The sequence below is a fragment of the Cottoperca gobio genome, chromosome 6 (genome assembly GCF_900634415.1).
Source record: "Cottoperca gobio chromosome 6, fCotGob3.1, whole genome shotgun sequence".
Classification (NCBI taxonomy): domain Eukaryota; kingdom Metazoa; phylum Chordata; class Actinopteri; order Perciformes; family Bovichtidae; genus Cottoperca; species Cottoperca gobio.
The window spans coordinates 9,172,031-9,198,591 of NC_041360.1; the positions used below are offsets into that span (position 1 = coordinate 9,172,031).

Genomic DNA, 26,561 nt, shown 5'->3' on the forward strand with positions numbered 1-26,561 from the left:
ATAATGTGGTTCTTCTATGCACGTCCACGTTCACATGCTCGTCATATGCTCATCTTTCATGTTCATTTACATCCAAGGCAGCTGTTTCTCTTCACTGTTCGTGGTTTGATTATATCCTACTAAATGTATTGAGTCGTGATTCTGAATTCAACATTTTCGCTGTGTGGAGGTCGCCGACCCACAACTCTCTGTCACTCTGGGTTTCGGATCCGCATTGCTGCTGCAAGATTTCATAAAAAACGTGGAACAATCTTGCAAACATATTCCCAGTGTGACATTCCCTTATTACATGTTGGAGCAAAAAACCAGAGAATACTAGATTCTTAAATGTAAATCCACAAAACAGCCAGTGGACAGTACAGTAGATTTACAGCTTGTAAATGTGCTAAAAATAAATGATACATCGGCACTTCTTCACTTGTCGTTTAGTTAACGCTTTTTAAATTCCAGCACAGGTGGATCAAAAATCACTTCATTTCTTTTCCCACCCTGCTGTGTCTCACCCTCTCTCCTCATTGCCAGTGTATCACTCTCGCTCCCTGTCTCCTTGACCGCTGCATGTGTTGTGACACCATTGACAGAGTGCTATTTGATGAGGCTCTTTTTCAGCCTGGAACATAACAGTGAGGGCACTCCTTGTCTTCCCTATTTAACTTTTTTTTTCTCTTTCTCTGCCCTTCTGCGACAGAGTGATAAGTGACGGTGACACCACAACACACACCTTTGTAATTCCTTTTAACTACTCTTTCATTTTGAAGGTACAATTCACTGCATCTTTTCACTCCATATTTATGCAGCGGGAGCTCATGTTAATGTGACATCGAGCAATATTCTGTCGGCAGTGTTCCGCTGAAGTTGCTTTAATGACCGGTTCACTGCACAAATGTGTGGCGCATATTGATTTTAATGCTGATGATAACACTAGAACATAAATGTAATGAAAAAGCCTTTTAGCCTTGAAGAATTATTTTTTGGCCTCTATTGTTTCCAGACAGGATTATTTAGCTGTAAGATAAAAAAAGAGGCCAAGCACAGTGTTTGGGTGAGCTGAGCTGGAGTCTATAATTACCCAAGAGATGCAGGGGGAGAGGGGAGAGAGTTGGTCAATTAGAAGGGATGTTAATTGTAATTACCATTCTGGTGGGATGTCGCCATAGCAACCTTAGCCACCGTTGGCCTCGGCCTGACCATGGAGACTGTGTGTGTGTGTGTGTGTGTGTGAGACAAAGTAGAGGACTCCGGTGTCAACAACACAGCATCTGTCGTTTCCTCCTCCACCTCCTCCTTCATGTCTTCTCTATCACTCTCTGTCCGTCACCCCTTATTTTTTTTCATCTTCTCTTCTGGACTTTCTTCTTCTCTTTCCCTCATGTAGCCCCTTAACTTCTTCCCCTCATCCATTTCTTGAGTTTAATTCCCGTAGTCACTCCCTCATCCCTGCTGACCCGATGTTTTGCTTTCTACTCCGCTGCTTCCTCCTCTCATGTCTCAGTCGTTAATCATACGCAAGTAGTTCATGGACAGAGTGTACTTACTTGGTTTCTGTTTGCGACATATCAACTAAAGGCTCTTCTATTTTCCACATTCAGCACGTAACTGTGTGTTTACATGTGTGTGGTGTGTGTGTGTGTGTGTGTGTGTGTGTGTGTGTGTGTGTGTGTGTGTGTGTGTGTGTGTGTGTGTGTGTGTGTGTGTGTGTGTGTGTGTTTTAGCTGCTGTGGAGGAGAGCTTTGGTTGAGAACTGAACTGTACCTGTGATTCATGCCATGCAAAAATAGCTCATAAAGGAAGCAAGGCATGCTCGGAGCTCAGCACAACACCAGGACTGTGGTCAATTCAATAAGACTTTTATCACTATTTACTGATGTTCGTTTGCATTAGAGATATTGTGTTTCTTGTTTTGCATAAACATGTTTTTCTGGGGCTGATGTTGGCAGTCGGTGGTGAGTGTATGCATGCGTATGCAGTCGTAATGCCGTGTTGTAAGCAGGGTAGTGTTCTCTTTGTTCACTTCACGGATTAATGAGACCACCAATTATACCTTGGCCCATGACATCAGACTCACACACACATACACACACACACACACACACACACACACACACACACACACACACACACACACACACACACACACATCTGTGTCTATCTTTCTCTCCCATGCACACACATGAAACAGTGATCCAAGTTTTAACATGGGAGACTGATTTCAGTGGTAATGATCTGGTGTATTTATAAAGATCATCTTAAATGGACCTAACAAACTCTGCCAGACAAACATATTTGACTCACAAATGTTATCTCGTTGCCCAGCACAGTTCCTGTTTACTGCTTCATGCCTGCTTGCTGTGTTTGCAGTGCGACATGGAGCGGTCAGTGGTTAGGACTGTATGCAGCTCTCGAGTACACAAGATAGTCTGATCATTGAGGTTTCCAGTAACACACATTTGTGACTGCTGCCATGCGGCTGTAACTAAATATTATGTGCGTATTTATATTATTGAACAATAAGAAACAAGGGTTCAGAAACCGCAGTGATTTTCAGACATCTAACAGGCAAAAAAGGCAAATTGAACTCAAATGTTTGAATTGCTTTGTAGTCACCGTCAAATGAAATGGAGGACTACAATTATGTTTAATAGTAATCCCACAATGCCCTGAAATGTAACATTATACAATATAAAGTTCAAAGATGAGAGGCTACGCTGGAATGTTAAATTAGAATCAAATGTTTGACCTACATTCATTGCTGTAGTAGAGCAGATGATAAGTTAAGATGACCCCCTTGATTTACTGAATAATACGACAGGGAGTTGTAAGTATTCCTTTCAGACCAGAATGAGGGCCCAATGTTATTAAAAGATGTGTGTGAATACTGATATTTGCTTATTTGTGACTGGTGAGCTAATCGTGCATGTTAAGTTGGGAAATTGAACCAGAAAAGAGCTGTTAGATGAAGACCAATAAACAGATGAAAGATGAAATGTAACTTACATAATAATACATAACAAAAAAATAGGTAAGGAGCAGTTTTACAATCAACATCCTGATACTTTCTTGTTACGGTTGAAGTTTGAGAAATAATGCACAATATTGCAGAGGGATCAGCGGTCAATGTCTCGCTTCTTGAAGCCAGAGGGAAGAAACTCCTTGTGTGGCAGCAGTGTTAATCCTAAATGAATTTCATCAATATTCCTCAGAGGAGAGATTTTCAAGGATCAGTTTGAAATGCTGGGGAAACCAAGTTGTAGGATGAGAGTTGGATAAGACTAGGAGAAGAGCAGAGGAAGGTCTAAGGCGAGGTCTGACCTCAAAATATTGATGCTTGTTCCTGAGACTGAGATTAGATGCAAACAGCACTGGACAGGCACAGAAAGAAAAGAGAGGCTCTGTAGGGATCAGAATAAAACATGATATTAATACATCTCTGGGAAGATTCAAATAGCCAGAAGAATCTACTGAATCCAAATGAGGTCAATGACTTTTAGCAGCCACAATATATCAAATACAAACATTCAATGTTTAATTTAACTGGCTTATTCATACTCATTTTGTGGAGGAAAAAGATGCATGCATTAGAGAGTGATACTGAGGTCAAGAGCCACACAATACCATACCAGATCATACCACAAAAGAAGAGTGAATCGTTCACAAAGCGAGTTTTCCTCACTCCAAAAGGATCGTCCTCACTCTGCTCTTTGACTGTAGTGACACCTGTCAGCGTCTTGGTTAATGAAATGATTTATCTTTAACCTGTACAAAAGACAATAAGCAACAATGGCGTCATAAGAAAGTCATTGGTCTATCTTTAGAGCTGCCCACCTCAAATCAGGCCACACCAATGTTCATCCACATTTGTATCTATTTTCGTCTGTGCTTTTGTTTTCTGTTGTAGGATTAGGTCTCGGTTTCAGACTCTTTGTTTTCATTTGCCAGTTGGCTATAACAATGAGTGTCCATGCCAGCCTCGCTGGACACAGTGTGTTTCGCCCTGAACCGAGTCTCCCAGGCAACACTGCCCCCAACAACCTCTACCATACGGTTAGGGTTGGGGTCATAGTGGGATTACGGTGTATGAATATAAATAGAGCACATTGGATTTGTTTATATTCTAAAAGGACGGTCTGCCTCAGAAACAGCATTTATTATAAGGGGGAGCTGCATACATTTTGATGAAACAACTTAAAACGTGACATAATGTAGCTTTCATGTGTGACCTACAATACATTAAAATAAGTAATATTTGACTTTGACTTTTAAACTGCTATATGTCTCTTTAGACGTATATCCATTATGCATAATAATACTAACTTATTGTAATTCCAGCCAACATCCTCCCATAAAACAGAGATTGTATTCCATAATGCATTATGAAAGTCATGTAATCAGAGTCTCTATCACAAGGACTCAACGACGTTAGAAAAAGAAAAAGACAAAAGAGACAAGCAGTTGATTGGTCTGGGAATGGCAACAACTGACAGTACACAGGTGTGTCCAGAGAAGAAGATGATGGAGCTACAAGATCCAAAGAGAAGATGAAATTTTTAGGTCATCTAGAGCAGAATACATTTGGTCTAAAGAGGCACCTCTCCTCTCTGAGGCACTGCTGGGATTTGAACCCAGGATCTCCTGTTTACTAGACAGGCACTTTAACCAACTAAGCCACAGCACCTCTTCGTCAGGTGGGACCTGCTGTCCAAGGGTTCCTTGAGCAAGGCATTCACAAAGACCAACAAACCTGAGATAAACATATTTTTGATTTAGTTTAGTTTACTTCTAGTCTAAAGAGGAACCTTCAGTAAATCTCCAGTTTAGATTAATAGGAGCGACATAGCCTCTATTGCATGTGCTTTTTCTCTCATATCATATCCACAATGTTAAAGATCTTTCTCTAAATGTAATCAAGTATTTCTCCTTAATTAATTTAAGAATCAATAAAGGCAACAATCAGGCACTGCTGGGATTTGAACCCAGGATCTCCTGTTTACTAGACAGGCACTTTAACCAACTAAGCCACAGCACCTAAATACATGAAGTCTTCTCTAATATTAAAATCCAAACATATCAAAGACATTTCTGAACCGTAATGATGAAGATGACAAAAAGCAACTCAAGTCGTTGCTAAATTTGAAAATCTTTGGCAGCATGTTTTAATTAAGTTGGTTGTATAGAAGTACTCTCAAACATAAATCACCTGCTTGAAGCATCTTATACAGTTAACAGTGATTGAGGCATTGCTGGGATTTGAAGGCAATTTAACCCGTAAGCCACAGCACCACCTGCCATTGTTGCTCCCTGTTGCAATAAAACAGCAAGCTAGTAAACAACGATGATAATACTGGATTTAAAATCATTTTTTTATGTAGGAAACGGATCAAACTCGTTTTCTAAACCTCAAGGATCCATGCAATGAGTTTTGGTGAGAAACACTGAATGTAAACTGCAAGAATGTAAAGGACGAGCAGGATAAATGCTCCAACATGGCAGATTAAATGTATGTCAGAGTGTGAATTTAGAAGAATGGAGGAACATCCAGCAGAACTGTTGTAGATGAGCAGCACAGCAGATTGGAAAGTATTTATTTTAGGAATCATGCAATAGATTGGAGACCTCAGCCAAACAACACTCACCACTTTCAGTCGGACAAAATAAGTCTGTTGGAGAGGATATGAGCAGCATAGGATTGTGTTTAATTGACAGAGCAAGATAGGACACGCAGTCACTAAAGGCTGAGAGAGAGAGAGATGATTTTGACAGCCACCAAATGGGCTTTACTCAGGGAAAGGAAACTGGAAAGATTTAACTATGGTGACTAAAATGAACATTTAACTCTTGATCTTTAGAGATTGGTTGTCTGACTAACTTGGCTGAACTTGAGCATACGCTTCAGTGGCTGCTGCCGTCTTTGTATCAAGTGTTCTGTCAAGAAAGGAACATTTTTGGGGTGATCACTTTTCATTGTAAATACCATCTATTTATCATTCATAAGTTATTAACGTTTAATCAGTGCGTGTGATTCTATTTGGCTGTGACTATTTGTGATTGTGTCCATATTAATGTGCATGTGTTCAGTGTTTTCGTCTTTGTATTTGACAGCATGACGCCGGGTTTTGCATCAGACAAAGATTAGAATTTGTGTATTCTTCTGTAAAACAGCCTTTTCTCTACTAGTATAATAACTGTGTGTCTGTGTATATGCGTACATGAGTATATGCACGTGTCTTTATGTGTGTGCACTACTGTCCACCGGCGACTGACCAGTGGCCTCTTCTAGTCCGTGAAGGTCTGCTGCCAGCGTCACGCCATATAGATTTTCATTTGGGACTCTCAATACTGCAGAGGAGGAGGACACTGCTCCTGTCACGTCCAATCAGCTCGCCTGTTTTTCTTCATATAACCCCCCTTTTCTGTCTTCCTCAGCCCCTGACCAGGCATCCACCCTCCGTCCAGCTGCACTCAAACATCTCGGCTTTGAGTCAAATCCTACTTAATGTCAAGGTATTGTTTCAGATCACAGCGATGAAAGTCATCCTGTCGAGGACATGACTGCAGCCTGTACACGATATCCTAGCTTGCCCACCAATGTAAAGATCTCATCTTTCATTTGATCTAGCATTTATTGATTGCTGGGCAGTGCGGTGTGCCAAAGCGAAGAAGATGAAGAAGAAGAAGAGGAGATAGTGAGAGATGGTGAGGGGAGAAAGACCTGAGGTGTGTGAATGCCTTCCAGTTTTTGTCTTAATTTCAAAACCTACAAATATGCAAAACCACATGCACACACATATGCAAACTCTTTCTGTCTCTTCTTCTCTCCCTTCGTTATCTTTTTGCCTCTCTTTCGCTCTCCAGCACTCCACTTATACACACACATCTCTCCACCAGCCCAGCATCTCCAGGCTGAGGAAGCAACATAGCATGTTTCTGTCATTTTCTTGGCCTCTGGTCCCCGAGCCATCTGAGGAGGGATCGATACCAAACGTTAATGTCTGCTGCTCCCCAACCACAGCTCCACTGGTGGGAGATGAAGCAGAGTAACAGACTGTGAAACCTCCCCTCTTTTTTGCATCCTTTACTCGGTCTTATTTGGACTCTTATTTTCTCCGCAATCAGTGTGTGTGTGTGTGTGTGTGTGTGTGTGTGTGTGTGTGTGTGTGTGTGTGTGTGTGTGTGTGTGTGTGTGTGTGTGTGTGTGTGTGTATGCAGCAGCTGTCCTTTTATGGTGCCAGAAAATGTTTATGTGTTTTAGTGTCCTTTGAAAAGCAGCCAAAACCCTACACTGGCAATACGTTGCCTTTGATGTTGTGTTCACGTTTCATATTCATATTTTCCATCTCATGTCAGTTTTGATGTTCCTGCGGAGAAGCTGCATTTGATGTCTGACTCTCTCTTTCCATTTTCATTACATTGCACTTACCACGCTTGCATGAGAGCTGCGTGTTAATGAATAAATGAATTAATTAGATCTTGTTTGATCCACCATCATCATCAGGCGCCTCTCCCCCTTGGTAATGACCTCAATAATGGTGTTGACTTTAATGGGATTTTAATTGATTTAGCAGTTTTAGTTTTCTGCCGTGAGTGTTTCCTGCGCTCGTCAGACAGAGGTGAGCAGAGCAGCTGATCCTTAACTGGCCAAAACATTTTGTGTCCTCGAGTCTGTAACTGAAACTGTAAAACATCAAATAAAATATAATCAAACCAACCTTTTTTACACAGCCCAATCAGGCAAAATGCTACAAAGTAACTCTGATTTGATTGACTATATAAAATATATTTTAAAAATACATTTCATAAGGTTATATTTCAAACTGCTTCGACAACTGATGCCCTCAGCTCCTCCGACAGGCTGCTCCAGAGGTGCAGACCAAAGACACTAAACCTGCCTCTCCGTAGTGATACAGTGATGGAGGGATAATCAAACATGTATTCAGACAGCAATCCGCTTTGAAAACCAAGAGATGGATCACAAAGGCTGTTGAAAGTAAAACATGTGCGTTTATTATTTATTATTCACTTGCGATTTCCTTCACCTCGCTCTATGTTACTGTGAGAGGAAATAGATCATTTAAGACACATGCAACAGGAACACAGTCCGGAAGAAACACAGCATACAATCCTTGAATGCATCCTAGAAGAGTAACATATCTGTACCGGGCTGAGTTACAGTATCATCGTTACATCAAGTACTGTATGTATACGTATTGTCCCTTTTTTTGTACAATCCAACAGCTGGAAATAAAATATGAAGAAACTAAAACATTTCTCTTGGGGAGTAGGCTGTGAAAGAGGTTTTAGTGCAAACAGGAAATATATTTACACTTAAATGAATTTGATTTCTTTTAACCACATTCTGAGCCAACAATCTTTTACAGTAAATGAAGGACTTTTAAAATGTAAAACGTCTCGGTGGTGGACCTACATCAGTTACTTCATCCAGTTAGAGTTGAATCCTTGCATCTTGCCACCATAAAAATGCATGAGCAACACTCAAATGTAATGTTGTTAAACTATCTGGCAAGATAGGTCAAAGAAACATTCAATATTTCTAACATCATTTGACCGTTAAAACATTTATTGTTACATCTTGAATTGGGAATTGCTGTTGCTGTAACACTAAACTAAGCTGTAAGCATGGCCAAGCAACCAGACTCACCTGGAATAGAAAACTCATTAAACTCGCACTCTTTCCTTTATAATTGCCTGTGACAGTTTTGTGGTTGTTGTCCATGTGTCATTAGTCCAGGCGCCTCCGCTGATAAGCTTCTGAGTGCAGATAGCTAGCAATGTTCCAGCGCCTGTCATAAATAAAGCACATTACCACTGCAGCTGCACTGTAATAACCTCCTCTCTGCTGTGCTCCCCTGCTCTCATCACCCTGCTGACCATGGAGGTGAAGTGGGTTACTGTGTGTGTGTGTGTGTTGTGTGTGTGTGTGTGTGTGTGTGTGTGTGTGTGTGTGTGTGTATGTGTGTGTGTGTGTGTGTGTGTATGTGTGTGTTTTCTCGTCTAAGAATTCAATTTGTGCAAGTAGGAAGTTATAAATGGAACATCACTCTATTTCTTGGTTGTTATCAACTAGAATTTTCATTTTCATCAGTCTCTCGTTTTCATTTAAATTGTCCGGATAATAACCTAAATGGTCATTACATATCATATTTGCCTCACTTGAAGCTTTTTTTTAGATATGGTCTACATGTGTAGGCTATTACACTGAAAAAGCTTTTGTGGTTTTATTTAGTTTTATGAAGCAAGTGTGAATTAAATGGACATTAAATGACATTTGAAAATTGAGCAGAAACCCGTTTATCCTGACACAATAAAGTATTCATTATGAAAACTATCAACAGTGTGTTGTCAGCAGTGTTCAACATCAATGCTGGATTATAATGTGTTTTAGCCTCAGACACTTGTGATGCCGTCACAGATGAGATAGAAAGTGATTTCCACATAATGAAGTGAGATCATGTTGATGCTCAAACTGCTCAAACTGAAATAAAACGGCGGACAGTAAATACTATGCCTATATAGAAAGTATATAGTATAGTATAAAATAAGGGGTTATTTTGTGACAAAGCCTCTGAAAGCTCAGGGTGAAACAGTTGAATTTATGTGTTCAATGTGTCAATAGTTCACTGTTATTATACTGCAATGGATTGAACGTTTGTTATTATTCATTTGAAGTGCTGAACTGAACGTCTTGCACCGACTGGTTCAGGCCAAATACATGTAGCTACCTCTACTGCCCATGTATGTCTGAGTGATGGTGTGTTTCTGCATGTGTGCGCACCTTTGGGGATATGTTCTTAGCTTATGAAAGCCATTCTGTCCTCTCCTCAATGCTAATGCCCTGAGCGTGGCCTTGGCTCTCTGCGCTGTGTTCGGGGCAGCCATCCGACCGGAAGACAGGATCAAACACAGGAGGAGCAGATCTCAGTGACTGGAGTCAGACGCTCTTTCATCTCTCCTCTGCCATGCCAGCACACACTAATGCTTCATTTTCCCCCACGCACAGGGGAGGGAGTCTCCACAAAGAGAGCTTTCCAAGTGAACTCTCTCTGTGTCTGTCTCTCTTTTTCAATTCTGCTTTAACTGATTCATCCCTGATAGAAATAGAGATCAAGATAAACTTAGTTATGCGCTTCAATTTTATATGCAGCCCTTTCCCCTGATGTAGGAAAGAGTACATTTGTGTTTATTTCTTCTTTTCGTCTGAACAGATTTCAGAGCTCTTGCAGATTGTTTTGGTGGCCCACTTCACAGATTCGTATAAAAACGCGAATGCTACTCATTGCGATGCATATACCACTCATTTACATCATATAGATTCACATCGGACTAACAAGGCACGCAAAGTCCCTGATATCAAATTGCCTTGAGTAAATTTAGTCTGAGCCAACTATTTCAGATCTGCAGACATGCAGGATTTAATTATGCTGAATTAGAAGCCGAGAAGAAGATGTGTAAAATCTGAATATTCTTATTAACAAAGAAATAGGAAAAGCCTCTTTCAGCAAGAGAAACTTGGCAAGGGAAATGAAAGAATAAATGATATAGTTGACACAGAGAGAGAGAGAGAGAGAGAGAGAGAGAGAGAGAGAGAGAGAGAGAGAGAGAGAGAGAGAGAGAGAGAGAGAGAGAGAGAGAGATTATTTCTGGCAATGAAACAACAGCATAATCACCCAGCTACATCTTACCTGTTCTGTTTAAATTATGTATTCATATCTTGACAGGCTAGAGTAGAGGAGAGACTGGGGACTCTTATTGATATCTCTTAAACACAAATATGACACAACTCTTTTTCCGTGATGAAATTCAATAAGCCTCCGGTGAATCTGACAGGATGTTAAGCAGCTCTCAGCGCCAGTCCTTCACCTCTAACCTGTAACTGTGCTTTGAGTTTGAAAGGATGCTTCTGATTTTTGAGGGTTTTTTCAATATTCATTGACTTGCCATTATGAAAAGATAAGCAGGATTTACTGGAAGATGTAAACTAGATGTCCCCATGTTTTGCTGTGTGTTTTGATATTATTGTGCATTTGGGAGGAAATCTGAGAATATATTAAAATACAAAAAAGTGTATTAGAAAGCGTTGTGACCATGTCCAGGCTGTGGACAGGTTTACTAATAATCCTTCTAAAACGGGAATTTTTCTTCTGTCATTTGATAATTCATGAATAAATATTTGATTTCTTGTCCCGGTGTTTGATTTAGATGAAAGCCAGCTGGCTGACTGGTTAGGATGGTGCGCGGCTCACAAGATGACTGATTTGTTGACTGACCAGCTGCTATTGTCTGTTGATATGTGGTTGGCTGAGTGCATTGTGACTGTGGGCGTACAGGGCTGTATATGAAAGAGTGCAGAGAGAACTCCCTGAGGGGGTTCCTGCAGAAATCTCTGAGAAGATGAGGCTCTCTTGATAATCTGAACTGAAGGCTGAATAAGAGCAGTACAGTAAGCCTCTAATTGTAGACCTCCAACTCTGACACACCATGACCCTAGAGCACATGATGACATTACCCCGATAGAGGGAAAAGACAGGGGGAAAGGGTGGAAAGCATGTTTCAAACATGAAGCAACCTCAGGGTCTGAAAAGTGAAGCCGATGTGGACGTGCCTTAAACTTACATTCTTTCAAATCGACAGACTTTTTGCGTCTTTGGTAACAAAAAAGAAGTCCGGATGCAAAGAAGTCTATGAGGAATTGACCCTACTTTTCAATTGATTCATTATCTCAGTAAACATTTTCCTATTGAGTTTATTGTCTCAATTTCTAGTTTCAAGTCTTCTACAATACCGTATGATTGTCATTTCGTAAATGCTGTATAGTAAAATAGACTATAAAGCCAGGTATGCTTTAGGGTGCAGCTACCTTGTGATTTATAGGTCGCTACCACACGGTGATGTCCCGTTTATGTGCTCTCCGTGTTTTCGTCTCACAGCTTTGATCCTTTCACAATGTGTTTTCAGTTCATGTAAGTTAATTGTTACATTTTGGTCGCCTAGAAAAAAATGTCTTGTTCAGCATTCAGTTGTACTTAGCTCCACCCTGTCGTGTCACTTCTGGTTCCAAAAAAACAAGATGGCGACAGTCAGACTTCATCCCAGCGAGTGGCCTCTCCTCTCTGCTCCCTGGCGTTCACAGATGCCTGTCACGTCACCATGAAAAGACAAGAGGGCAGATTGAGAGGTGTAGCTGATCCCTGAGAAGCTCTGCAGGCTTAATATCCTCTTTTCTTGTCGCCTGGTACCATGAGGCTCGTCGGCTGACGTCAGTGTTATTTCTGTCCATCTCTTAGTCAGGGAGGGGTCATCATCTCTAATGCATTATTCACACAAGCAGCATCAACCTAGACAGATCTTATCTCAGCGGGGGAAAGCAACTATCACAACGGCCTCAGTGGATGAATAAACTCAACATGCATACAATAGATTAATACTGCTGATCTGAGTTGCATGGTGAATGGTTTGTCCTGGCACGTCATTATTCTCTGTTCATTGTTAAAACACCTTGATGTAATTTATCAAACTGAGTATTTACTTCACTTTTTTGAGACCTTGTTTTGTGTATATATTTCGGATTGTTCCATCTCAAAGGCAAGATGGACGACAGAGATACCGATGGCTCTTTCTCAAGAAGGAATTCTGCAAGAAAAGAAGGAACTTGTGGGAAAGACACAGGCGCTTTAATATGCCTGTCTTGAATGGTCGTAAACACAATGTGGAGTTATTCAGCTGTGGATTTCTGACTGATGTTTTGAATGTCAACAGCTGCTGTCATGCGGCGCACATTGTAAGATAAGCCGTCTTTTCTACAGGCAGTGAACCCATGGGAAGGTGAAACCACACACACAAACACAATCTCACGCAGTTATTGAATACAGAATAAAACTCATTCTCTCCCTCTCTGTTATTAATGACGATGCTCGGTTAGGGTAATAAAGGAGGGAGATCCCTCATCTTTCATTTTGTGTTTTTCCTCGTGCATAGTTAATTTAAGTTTTTGTATTATCCCGTCTCCCTGCCCGACAACAGCGATAGTGAGCTGCTATCCTCCAATATAAGGCTATATGGTCCCTTCTTCACAAACAGCCATCTAACAGCTTGCACAGACAAAGACCTACTCCCATGATTCAGTTATGTTGTTGATGCCTGTCATATCAGTGCACTCAGGAAAGAAGTAGAGGAATATATAGAATAAAAATGAGTCATAATGAAATATTCCGATTGCCGACAACAAATATGCATGCCGTCATCTCTGAAAAACAATTACATTTTGTAGGTTTCAACACAACAATTTTAATATCTGGATTCATGATATATCATTTAAAGATATATTTGATTATTGATATTTATATTGTCAGAGGCTGATGTAGACAGCATTTGCAATTCAGCTGGATCCTGAGACGTGGAGAGAACTAGAGCGAAGACTGCTCTCTCAGTCAGATCCAGCTATTAGGAGTAAGTGTTGCTCTTCCTTTTCCAAATACTGCAGAGATTACCCCCAGAGGTCCTCTCTGATCCTCTCAGAGAGGGAGAGCTTGATGTAATTTAAATGAAAGTGTCTCATCTCACTTTTGCAAAGATTTACAAAAACAAAACAATGATTAGATAAATTGTATAAATTCATGTCAGTTTCTTGAAGCTGATGAGTTGATTTGTTCTTCGATTACGGCAGAAAAAGTTCTGTTCCAATTAGACGTAAGACATAAATAAATAAACTAGCATACTAATATAACCTCGCATAGCCCACATCGTTTTTGTTAAATCCCCAAATCCTGCATCTGTATCCTTTACCATCCATTTGAATGTCAGCAGGGATGAAGAGCTCTAAAACAAAACAAACACATCCATCTATACTAGGGTTTTTGTTCTGAATCAAGAAGGTTCACAAGGTTTGCTTAGCAGTGAATCTCAAGGATTTCTTTCCATTCCCAATCCGAAGTACATGTCAGGTGTAGTGGATGATACATTAGCTCTGTTGTCACGCCTTGATTATTGCTCCATAAAAACAGCTGTTCCAGCATAGCATGACTGATATTTTGATCTTCACCTGGTCAAAATCCCAGACAGTGATTTCATGGTTAGAAGATCCAGTTAATCTTATGATGTCTCTAAATGAACTCATTTGTGTCAAATATAGATTTTTTTCTCCTTGAAACGATCCATACAGTAACGAGACAGCTACTCTGGTTTCGCAGTTGGTCATGTACTTCTAAAGCATTTTTAAATGTCTCCCAAAACTGATCTAGTAAGATTAGAGGACCCAGTTCATCTCACAAGGCAGCCAAAAAAGCATCATCATGAGCAACAGATTTGTCCCTGTGGGGTGAGCAGTTGGAAGCCAGACGCCCAAAACATGTTTGCAGACAACAGCTTACAGCCCAAGCAATAAGGCAAAAGTCAGTGTCTTGGCAGCCTCCCCCAGTGGCTGTTTTCTGCACATGTCTCTTAAGTATTGCAGTCTAGATTCGTGTGACATAAAGTGGACACTTCTAAGGTTCTTTAAATACCCCAGTCTTGATACACACACAGCAAAGTTCAGTAAAAAAAAAGAAGAAGTATTTATAGGTCTTTAAATCGGCAGCAGCAAGGTTACAGGTGTTGGTTTCTTTAAGCAATCAAAGAAGGCCATATTTAAATGATCCTTTAAGATCGGTTCAAAACATAAAGAGATCACACACCCAGTCTTCACACTCCTGTGCGCTGTGTCAGACAGTTACGTCTCTGAATGTTGTGTGACGTCCTGAACGTCTGTGTCTGCCCGCTGTTCTCCGCACCCACACCCACACCAGGTCCCGCTCTCATCTGACCCCCCTCTATCCAGATCAGAGCCCTTATGAGCTCTGTCCAATCTCACGCATCTCTCTTGTTTATCTGATGCGCCTCAGGTGTATGTGGAGAGTGTCTTAATTGCCTGCCAGGCGAAGCATAGAGAAAACAACTAAAGGAAAAACACCACACTCCAATGAATATTTACACTATAAAACATGCAAAACACTAGCTTCCTGGCTTCACTTTGTGACACATGCAGTACCAGTAGCTTTTTATTGTTACGCTTTGAATTTAACTGAGGATGACTTCAATGGACATACACATTAATTCATTATTTGGCCACCTCTTAGCAGTGCAACGCAAAACACTGACATATAAGTTAATGTGGCCAACACTTCACAGTTGCTTGTTTACACATCAAGGAAAACGGAGCAGCATTAGCATTTTAAGTTTGGAGGGGTTTTGGCCACATGACGAAAAGTGCAATATCGTGCCAGTCCAATATTGGCTGACAACTCCTTGTCCTTCGAGTTGCTAACTTTCTCTGTCTGCTGTTTACCATCTAGGCAGGTAATGCAGTGTATTTTTAGAGGGTTTTTTTTTTAGCTAAAAACATCCGTTCAGTCTGAAAATGACAGCAGTAAGAGAGTATCAAAACAATTTAATTTTTTTTATTTAATTTTTTTTCTTGAGGATCTGCAGAATTTAATCCGGGAACAACTGAAACCACTACATGAACTACTGTCTGCTCTCAGCGCATCCACTGTTATTCTCGCTCTTGCTTGACCACAAATTCGCTACGACCATACTACTCAGCTATTCCTTAAAGCAACTGTGCTACTCTAATAACATACAGTATGCATTACACTGTGTCAATTGAGGAAGTGGATCAGATGATTGATCACAGAGTTGCACCTATTCATCATGAAAGAGCAAAAACGGTCAATTGGGACTCTCCAACACTCACTGACTAATGGTGTAACTTTATCACTCACTCACTCAGTGACATGTTTTTGCATTTATTGGGTTACATCCACTTTGCTGGGGACCCGCCAAAAATAATTACTATAGCAGCTTTAGAAGGTCCAGTTTTAGTCTAATGTCTGCCACTTTTGAACCCCTTATTAGTTTTCCTTTTCGAGCTGTATAATAAGTATGTGGCTCTACAGTACTCCCAGTATTTTGTATTCATGTACATTATAAACCACACTCTTGTTTAGATGTTTAATGAGAGTCCAGCTACCTACATGTGTACTGCTCACAACAACACCCCCTGCTAGTCTGGCAGGGAAACCCCATGGCTTCGGGACTCCTACACTCTTTCATGTCACTCACAGCAGGAGTTTCTCACATGTTATCTATCAATAGATCAGGCTTTTTTTTTGTATCAACTATTCCACATATATTTCTGTTGTTATAATGAAAACAATGCTTCCCAGACTAATCCCATGTGATCCAATCTAAATAGCATCCATGCCCTTAGTAGCAGATACCATGAGTTGTGTATGCATTTATTCACCCTGCTGTGGTCACATTTTATATTTTATAATAATAATTTATATAATTTTATATTATATTTTATAGTAAATATATTTCTGATTTCTGGCCCGAACATTACATTTTTCTCTGTCTTGGGAGAGAACAGATAGGACTCTCTCTTCTTTTATTTACCTTCAGGTTATAGTTATTCATTATCCATGTCATTTCTGCCCCAAGAAGAAAAAGAAATCAGCTGACGGATGTGTACTGCAGCTATCAGCTGCCTCTGCTTACACAGTAATTGAAATGGTAATTTTCTGATGCAGGATGATGACCTGTGTTCAGCCAGAAATCCCAGGCCTTATTGGATAATGAAGAGGGAGAGAATCATCCAATCAAAACTCATTGGCGGAATGACTCTCAATTCAGTCGTAGGAGAGTTAGTTTGGTGTTTATGCACAGACTACGTGAAGTGTGTATGTCCATCAGTCAATGTGAATTCAGCTCTGCTTCTTCCTCTCCTCTCCGTCTCTATTCTTTTTCATTCCACATCAGCAAAGACTTGGCACTGATATGCTAATAGATTGTGATTCCTTGGATTCAGTGTGTACGCCTTCAAAAGCTCCTCACTTTTTTTGCCATTAGAAGGACAATGTGTCGGTGAGTGTGAGTCTACACGTGTAGCAGTGAATGTCCATATGAATAAGTGTTTGCATAAATGAGTTTCACTGGAACCTCATCCATTGTTATATTTTTAAAATGAATTGATGTTCCTAGAGCAACTCTCATCTTTTGTTCTTTGTTTGCCACATGGCCAGTTAGGCAATTGTGGTGTTATTTGTACTGTATGCCAGACAGGTAGCTTTGTGTTTTTGTCATTTAAATCATTATCTTAATTGCTTTGCATTGCTTCAAGGGTGGCTAGCTAGTGAACCTGAACAACCGACTCACAGTGACCGGCTCTTTTCAGTGTTTCTCTCTCTCTCTGGTCGCTTGCCAGACAAAAGCACAATCAACACCCTCCAGCTCCCAACACACACCTTTAGCAATTACTCAAACTAATTAACAGTTTGGCCATTGGAATAATTATCTCTTGTAAAGCAGAGAGGCAAACTCAAATGTGTAGTTCTATCCTTACTCTTGCTCCCGTAATTATGACTGACTACCATTTTACTTTAGTATTTGATCATCAGATAAATGTAGATTTATCCTCTTACTCCACACTGCAGGAGCTCTATCTCTTCATTAAACCTGCACCTTAAACTGCTTCTTGGCCACTTGGGGCAGCAGAAACAAGCTGTAAACACAACACTGACATGTTATCACCTATTGAGTTGAGGTTGGGGGGAGCAAACAATTTATCATATTTGCACATCCAGCCGATATATAAGCAACATTAAAAAGTTGTGTTTCTGGTGAACTTGTGAATGTAGGAATTAAGGATACATTCTCCTTTTAACTCTGTTTTTGGTCTCTACCAACACCGTAGGGAAATATGTGGCTCTTTAGCTGTTAAATATTCCTCTATCTCTATCTAACTTTTACTGTTTGTCGTTTTCTGCTGGACAGATAAGGTAAAGTGGGTTTTCAGAGGTTTTTTTGTTGAAACGGTTTTCTGTGGCTTGAAAATGAGGTTAATGAGGGTGACGAGAATTAACCAAAACATTAAAGCGGTGAGACCCAAAAACCAAAACATTGAACTAACTAGAAAAGATCTCCTGGAGATGTATCTCCCCCTCCTCTCCAAAAACAAAGAAGAATTGAATCTCATTAATTTGTCCCTCCGGGTTCCCTTACAGTCAAGTTGGCGGCAAAGATAACAAAACTGGGGATTTATTAATCTCGTGTTGTACATACCTTAGTGGATCATAACATATCAGGTATAGAATAAATCTGCACATGCTGCAGTTCAAAATGAGACTTTTCTATCGATGTCTGTTTCTGAGCAATGATAAAGGCCAAAGTGTGGCCTGCAACAGACTAGGTAACGCTTATTTTTAGCATAGCCAATTGCCGGAAATGCAGATTGCCAGAAATTTGTTATGGAAGCAGTTGTTGATCACTTGCTGCCCCGACTGGCCGGTTAAGAAGAGTGATGAGTCAGCGGTCAATGACGGTATAAAAAAGTCAATTAAATGGTTGTACATTGTTTACATGACTTCTCTGTAGGTTTGTCACTACCGCAGACAACTTTCACATTACACAGTGCACATTGATCTAATGTTATCATAACATTTTTGATTAAAGCTGCTTTAAGCTTTTTCATATGACCTCCATAGCTGGCCCTATAGTATTCAGGTTTGTTTTCACAGTCTCGTCTCATTGTGTAGGATCCTACATTAGACTCCATATTTCCATTGAAAGTGTTTTTCCTATTGCATCTGCAACTTAGTTGCATTTCAATGTACAATTCCCCAAAGCTCTCCATTGTTTCAACATACACACATATACAGTAACCACAAGGTTCTATGATGACCATACATGAATGCAAAGGTGAGGAAGCTAAAGACACCAGTGGTCCTGTGAGTTCCCTGCTCTGCTTTGCTTTGCACGGTGTATGTCCAGTGTCTGTGTACGTCTCTACTCATCTCTCAGCAGGCCTCATTCAAATAGGGTGTAATATAATGTAAATAAGCCAGGATGAGACTACAGCAGGAGCTGCCAGGGCCAGGAAGCCAGGCAGGCGCTGACTGGAACTGGAGGCAAGACAAAGGAACACGGAGGCCCGAACACACAGACAAATCAGGCATCAAAGAGAGGGGCACCACAGCTGACATTATGTGCACAGTAATTGGTTGTTTTTGTCTCCATCAAATGGGGCCTGTTAATGAACGGTTTGGAAATAAAATAGAAATAAGGACACCTCGGCTCTGTAGGAGGCAGACCAATGATCAGAGATTGCACTGCGTCTTTTTCTTTTCTTTTTTAAATGCCTTCATTACTTAACCTCATTTCACAGAGGAGAGGCTAATATAGGCGTACAGAGGCTGTTTAGTGTTCCGGCCTGCCAATGCAGGAATGTCCCTTGAAGTTTTTGGGATGCTCCTTTGAATACAGAAATATTCAAGGAATTTGTATGAATTTTTAATGGAATGCTGCATTTGAGCTGTTAGACATTATTTGACATGTCGTCTGGTGGTTAATGTTTATTTTGAAGTAATTGCTTCTGAAGGCAGGGTGGTAGAGATTTCATTAGCTTCCTTGCCTCTGTCTCACAGCAAACATTTTACCTCGACTCATTAAGAATCAGACATGACACATCAGAGAGACTGCTCTGCCAGCGTTCAGGCTGTTACTATGCCAAGGTCTGCCCTCTCTGAATAACCTGCCAGAGCTGAGAGATTATTTTCCTAGTGCCCTAAAATAATTCCTCTCCTTGTGGCGGCAAAAAAAAAGGTGGCTTCTCCCGCTTTGTGCAGCGAAGTCTAAGGGTGAAAATGTATTTATCTCTAAAGAGCTTAATTTCGAACCTATTAAGAACTTCTTTTGGGACTCTTTAGTAAAGGTCTAAAATCAGTTTTTCTTTCTCTGCCTGCAGGGAAGTTCCCCTTAAAATAGTGCTTTTTGAGGTCTTGAATCAGTCAGTATTTATGAACCTGAACAGCCGTGTGAGTACTCTAAAAGCACACAAATAGCACTTACTCATGAATTATAAATTTGAGTTTGGGCATACACATTTAATAAAAATCTGCTGAAGTACTAGTGTGTACAAATATTTTCTCTTATGTTCCATGAAATATCTTGATTTAAGAGATTATTTTTTTATTCTTATCTTAACAAAGATGACGACTAGCAATAAAAGAACAGAGTGATATAACAGCAGGCTATGCTTGTGTGTATGATGGAAGCCCTCCTGCAGGTGTTTTGCCCTTTTAAAGGTTGTCCTACAGACTGTGCCCTGATGGAGTCTGCAAAGACTTTGAATGGTTTAAAAGGTTCTGAAGGTCTTTTAAAAGGTCCACATTTCCACAGGAGAGGGGGAGGGAATGGAAGAAAGAGACACAAAAAAACTCTAGCTGAACAATCAATGGGTATATTGCATGTGTGCCTATTTGCACCAGTAACAGGGCATGATCTGCGATGTTGCCTTCAGACTGCATTCAGCCATACGTCAAACTTTGACTCTCAGTGGCTTTAGGCAGTCTGAGTGGTAGTACACTAGCAGAGGAAGGGGGAGAGGGGTCTTCATCATGTTTCATTCCAGGCTCCCAGTGCCCTCTGGCGGTCCTCAGAGCAGGCTATACCCAACTCCTTATTTCTTCCTCAGCTAGTGTCTCTATTAATAGCTTAGTGCCGCTCCAGCTCCCATTGTTATTCCTGCCTGGCTGCATGCTGCGCAAAGGATGTCACATGTTTATCAGACCAGAAATATTGTGCATCTCTGCTTTGTGAGAATGAACTTTGAGAGAAAGCCTCCTCTGAATCCAGATGTCCTCATCTTGTATTCTATAACTTTCTGTATCTTCTATAACTTTCTGTATCTATTCTGTGGGTCTCTTTGACCTTTTTCTATGGCCCTCTCATGGTGTCTTAGAAAAGGCTTGATCATTGAGGTCAGTTCAGTTACATGTGATGTGTAGCGCTGGAAGCAACCGGGAGTGTATATTTATTTATAAGTTAAAGAGTCGGTGTGCACAAATCAGCACATAGATCTTTGCACATCCTGTATGCAGTGACATGCCTCTCTATGCAGTAAGATGCTGATTGATTAATCACATCACATGCACACACACACACACAATAAACTTGTAGAGTCAGCTTTGTTTAACACCTCAAAGGATTTGGATAAGTAACTGTCATTGAGTCTGCATAATTAGAGCACTATGCCATCTGAATTCAAATAGCCCAGTTGCCCTGGTGATCTATCAAACTCGTGAGATCAGCAACTGTGCACATGAGCAGTGTGTCACTGAAAGAGGAGCATTGTTTACTCTCTGTGTTTTGCCATAAAAAACTAATTTTTTCTTCATTGAAAAAACTCCTAAGATGGATGAAATATACTGAGTTGTTCCTCCTGAGTTGGACAGTCATGGAGTAGTTTACTAGTCTGTGCAGTATATGCCAGGGGTCATTTTGTTCCACTCTGCTATTGTCATTAAACTGGTTGGACAGGGAGTCATAAAGGCCACATTGACTGAAAGTGACGTTCAGTCTAGTATTCTTCTTTCTGAATAAAACTGAAGTGAACATTCAGGCAAACATATTTACAATATGTCAAGTACAGTCAAGTAAAATGATAGATTTAATAAACGGTTTGTTTAATGTGCCCTGTGAACATGCTGCACAGTCACTCATTTGAAAGAAGGCTCGTAATGTATGTAAGAATGTTCTAAGAAATGTGTCAGTAGGAGCAACTCTTTGTACGAGGAAGCTTTATCTTTAGTGGAATAAAGGGCTCCTTGTAAACACTGTTTATAGAGCTGTAGCTGTTATTGTTACCCATGTTTGTGGACTGATCAGTACAGTGATACTATGGTGTGTGAATGCACTCTACAGGTCATTTGAGGAACTGCAACAGGCAGTCTTGTGGTTTGATTACAGTAGGACTAAAAACATTTTGATTTCTGGAGGTCACATTTAGTTTTTTTCCACTAAAGGAACGATGCATAACTTGACATGTAGCCCTTGTAACATGTAGGTTTCTTTGGACTGTCATCTTTACTTGATCCTATCTGATAGGACGGGATCATGCCCAATGGTCATCTTCAACGTTTCTTTTTGTCACATACCTCTTCGTGCAACTTTCCCAATGGTAATTGTATATTGTCAATATGTACATTTTTTAAAATATGATACCTTTAATATATTATCCTCTCAAGGATTAATTACTATCATACCTCTGTCAGAGAGAGACAAAAAAACATTAATATACAATATTGTGAGCAAGATAAATAATCACTACTAATATCAAATGACTGATAAAAAAAGTAGACAGAAGAACAACTTTTTTTTTTTAATAAATAATCATTGACTTATTGGAAAGGTGTTTAAAAGACATGTAAGACTTTTTAAAATACTTGAAGCACACCATCATGGTGCAACAGTGAACCAAATCATTAAATAAAAGGAGAGATTTATTATTGTTATTATTACTGGTTCAGTAAAAAGAAGAACAATTAAAAAACAAAAAGAGAGTAATATAATCATTGAATTATGAAGAAGGTAATAATGAGAGTCCCTCTGCTTCTCAGCAGTAACTTGCTTGCAGTTCTCTTTCCTGTTTCTCTTTATGGAGGAGTTGCGGCCAGAAGTTGATGGAATATGGTCTCCAGAGCTTTCTGCATATCTGAGGTCGACCCACAAACCTCCTTGGCCTCTAAGCACTTACCTGCTCCCGGCTGTTTCCGCTGCTCCTCTTTGTGGAGGGAGCTGATATATCTATTGATCTTCAAGTAGTTCCTGATGCTGCCCCACAGGCAGGTATCTGCAGGTGCCTGACATTGAGTCAGACGGGAAGGAACAGCAGCTGAATCCCAAAAGGAGGATGAAGGTGGACCGGAGCACCAGCAGGAACACCAACAGGGACAGCGACAGGGGAACCAGCAGGAAGAGGAGGAAACACTCTTCGCCTGGCCTGCCAGAAGAGCAGCTGTGGGGACTGCTGGAGGAGAGGAGAGCGAAGACCGACGCCGTCGTCATCCTCATGGGAGCAGGTGTCGTAACCAGAGTCGTTCTACGTCTCTTCATCTTCTTCCTCCTCATCAGATGAGAGTGGGTAGCAGAAGATCTCATCTTCTTCAACCTGAAAAATACTCCCATCCTCATCGTCATCATCATCATCCTCAAGTGGGGGGATATACTCACCTTCTTCATCCTCATCATCAGAGGAGATGTAGAGAGGGAGGTCGATGGTTGTGATGAGCTGCAGGAGCCCTTCAGCGACGCTGGCTGAATTCTGAGAGAAGCTGGCTGAGGGGAAAAGAAGATATATGCATATTGATATGGTTTGTTTTATGAATATACACACACATGAACAACACTATGCAATTCCTCAAAGATGAGCTAAGAGGCTTGCTATTAGACGTGCACTTTTATGCACAGATTTTCCACTTATTTGAGCAAGATTCAGATTCTAGCACACAGATACGTATTTAGAGGAAAATGCAACACAGTGAAGATAAAGGGCACTGGACAAAGAAACTGAGCTTTTTCACACCATCCTTGATAAGTCCTATGAAATTGGTTAGAAAGGCTTTATCTCTGAAAGTGATTCCCAAAACAAATAAATCAAACCACTTTGGCTCATTGCAACAGTGTGTAAAATCCTGGGCCTGTACAGTACAACAAAGATCTTTCAATGTAGTACAAAAAATGCATTTCACCTGCATTAGACACCATTGGGATTGGGGAAGTACAATTATTATATTCAGTCACACTACATTCACACTCAACAGTAATGTCTCTACTGTCATACATTGGATACATTGTAAGCAAAGCTTCCACAACCAAATTACTGCAGCTCTCCACAGACAGAGAGGGAGCGAGAAATTGCAATAGATTCCAAAGATGAAATATTGATTTTACACGGAGAACAGGTTGTGTAGGTGGAAGTTCTCGCCACATGTGTTTTATCCAATAAGTCCCGCTTTACCTTTAAACTCAATAAAAATAAACAAACTTTGTACTGAAAACACTTTTAAGGGTTTTAGAGAGATTAATTAAGGAATATTACGAAGAAAAACTTGAATTAAGACGTTTTCTTGTTTCTAATGTCTGACACACTAGCAGCTCCAATCAGCAGGTCTCACAGATCGGTGATCTCCGCCGACTGGAAGCCATTTTCTTTCCAGTTGTTGGCTTTTCCAAAAGTAATTCTCCACTAGTTCACAGTTATTCATCAAACAAAGTTAGTTCTCCAACATATTTATTTTGTTCTCCAACAAGTCTGTTTTTTAACGTTCAGGTTTTGCAATAGCGTGAGTCAACTTGTGTCAAGCTCAAATGCAAAGGGGAGATTGGCATGATTGACACCTCTTATATACCGGTACATCAGGACATGTCATTCAATTTCTGTGACTTTTACTGTCGCACGCACGTACACGTGAGTTAGAGAGATTTTAATAAATAGCTCAAATTCTTTGTGTGCAAACACGTGACAAAACTGTGTGACGTATGCGTGCGACGCCATGTTGGTTGGATAACAAATCAACAATGGCGTCTAAAGCGAACAACAACAGCAATACAACTCCGACTTCTTCAAAGTATTTTGACTCTCTGGAGTCCTCTGCAAAGGCAAGATTCAGAGAAAAAGTCCAAATGTGCGGCCTTGACCCGTACACGCTAAAGCCTTCGGATTATATTGAGGATTTAGATTCATTACCGCCGATTGAATATCCAGATATTGTGAACTACCTTGTGCTACAAACGTCGTGGGCAACCAACGCACAAATGAAGGCATACAAGAGCTTAGATGCTTATAATGTCTTTGTTTCTGGCTCGGTTGGTAGTCTTCTTACTACACCAGTGAAAGATGACAGGGTGCTCGTCCATGCCCGTGTAAATCACTCTCAAAGATCTCGAGATACACCGCTCAAGCCGTGGTATTGTGAGTGAGAAGAGCGGCGATGTTATCCTCGCACACTGTGATTGTATGGCTGGATTAAGCGAAGCATGTTCTCACATTGGTGCTTTGCTTTTCGCAAGTGAAGTAAGCTCAAGAATAAGCAAAACAAAAACATGCACCGAAGAAAAGAGCAAATGGCTGCCAGCACATGTAAAGAAAGTGCCTTATTTACCAGTCAGCGATGTGGAGAAGTAAGGTCTTACAGTGTTCGGGTATATCATAAGCACAAATGTTTAACGTAAACATTGAAAACATAGCTTTAGCATGAGCTCTTACCAGATATAAAGTGGACGCCACACACACGGGTGAATTGTGCTTTTTCTTCTGTTAAGTGCTCACGAGTTATGTTGCTAAACCAGCTGACGGCGTTCGGTAGACAGTAATTCATCCCTCTTTTGTGGATCGTTGTTTTTGATGATTGTAGGAAATCTAAAGAACCGTTTCTCTGGGTCACGAGTAGCGTTATGACCACAATTATACACTGCGCACAAGATTGGCATTTTCTTTCAATCTTAGACGTTTAAATACAAAGAAAATTACGAAGCGTTGCAGCAACTCACGCGTGAACGGCAGCAGTCTTGGTTGTGTATATACATCCAACATGGTTGACTTCCGGGTTGGGAAGTAAGCGTGACATGCACACGATCTATAGAAATTATTAGAATTGGTTGTAGATCATAGTTGTAGATGTTTCTATAGTTTAGTGATGATTTTGATTTGCCTCAATTGACTGTCAGAAAATCACATTGTCCCCTGCAGCACGTGCATGTGTCCATATAATAAACGCACACTGCAGTCCACATCTTGAGCCAGAGCAAACACATGTTCACAGCTTTATTGCATCAACATATACTGTATATGCATTGTTTGTAATTTTGCAAATTATGATTATATATTTTTTACATTTGACAAATTATTTTTTATTGTATTACGTAATATTAAGGTAATGCACATGTGTACCTCTTAAAAAAAGGAAATCCGTTTTACAATTTATGTAATATTAATATTGCAGTTTGGGATTACATTAACCTATTTCATTCAATCCATCCATATATTTATTTATTAAATCAGGCCATTTATTTATTTTGAATGAACACAATAACAAGGGTTGCAGTCAGCTATATGTGTAAGAAGACCCTTTTTACTTTTACATTCACACTTACACACACGCACGCATTGTTGTCATCATATCATATCACATTATGTTTGATATATACATTGTTCTGCATGATTCTTGGTTACTGTCTATGAGTCAGGCGTCCAGCCAACAGTGCACTCATGCTGGCTGCGTTACGCTCCCGTACAGTGGGGGCAGTATGAAGCTCAGCTTTCTCTTGGGTAGCGACATATTCACAGGACGAAGAGGACATTATGAAATGTTGTGAGTGAGGAGTAACGAGTACACACGTCTGTTCAAAGACATTAACCAGCAGGTGAGACCACCTGAGATATTCTGTTGTAGCTAGTAGCCTAGCATCACACATGACCTACATAATGACGTCGGCTTTTTAAACGCTGTATTTCAATTTAAATCCTGATAGGCTATGCTATAACAATGTTATTCGCAGGTGTTAGCCATTAAACTGTGTGCCAAACAAAGGTGAGTAGGCCTATAGTAGGGACGGACTTGCCCCATTGATAAAATTGCAGGCTACAAATCATTAAAAATATTTATGTTAAACCAACCAACTCATCTATAGGAGACAAGCAAGCATAGTCCACCAAGAGATGTTATGTCCCTGACATG

The 26,561-nt window shown here is 40.4% G+C and overlaps 1 protein-coding gene and 2 non-coding genes across 4 annotated transcripts in view; 1 reads left to right on the forward strand and 2 right to left on the reverse strand.

Annotated features, from left to right (window-relative positions):
* Nucleotides 1–26,561, forward strand: part of tbxas1 (thromboxane A synthase 1 (platelet)) — a 61,224-nt gene that overhangs the window by 28,913 nt on the left and 5,750 nt on the right. The window contains exon 1 of one of the 2 annotated variants that reach the window (XM_029433456.1): nt 26,160–26,247. The exons of the other annotated variant lie outside the window; for it this stretch is intronic. The gene's annotated coding sequence lies outside the window, so the exon portion shown is untranslated. Of the gene's footprint in view, nt 1–26,159; nt 26,248–26,561 lie in introns of those variants that run through there. 2 annotated transcript variants of the gene reach the window in all.
* On the reverse strand, nt 4,599–4,672 carry trnat-agu (transfer RNA threonine (anticodon AGU)). Its single transcript has one exon. It is a non-coding gene; the product is annotated as a tRNA-Thr (tRNA).
* Nucleotides 4,950–5,023, reverse strand: trnat-agu (transfer RNA threonine (anticodon AGU)). Its single transcript has one exon. It is a non-coding gene; the product is annotated as a tRNA-Thr (tRNA).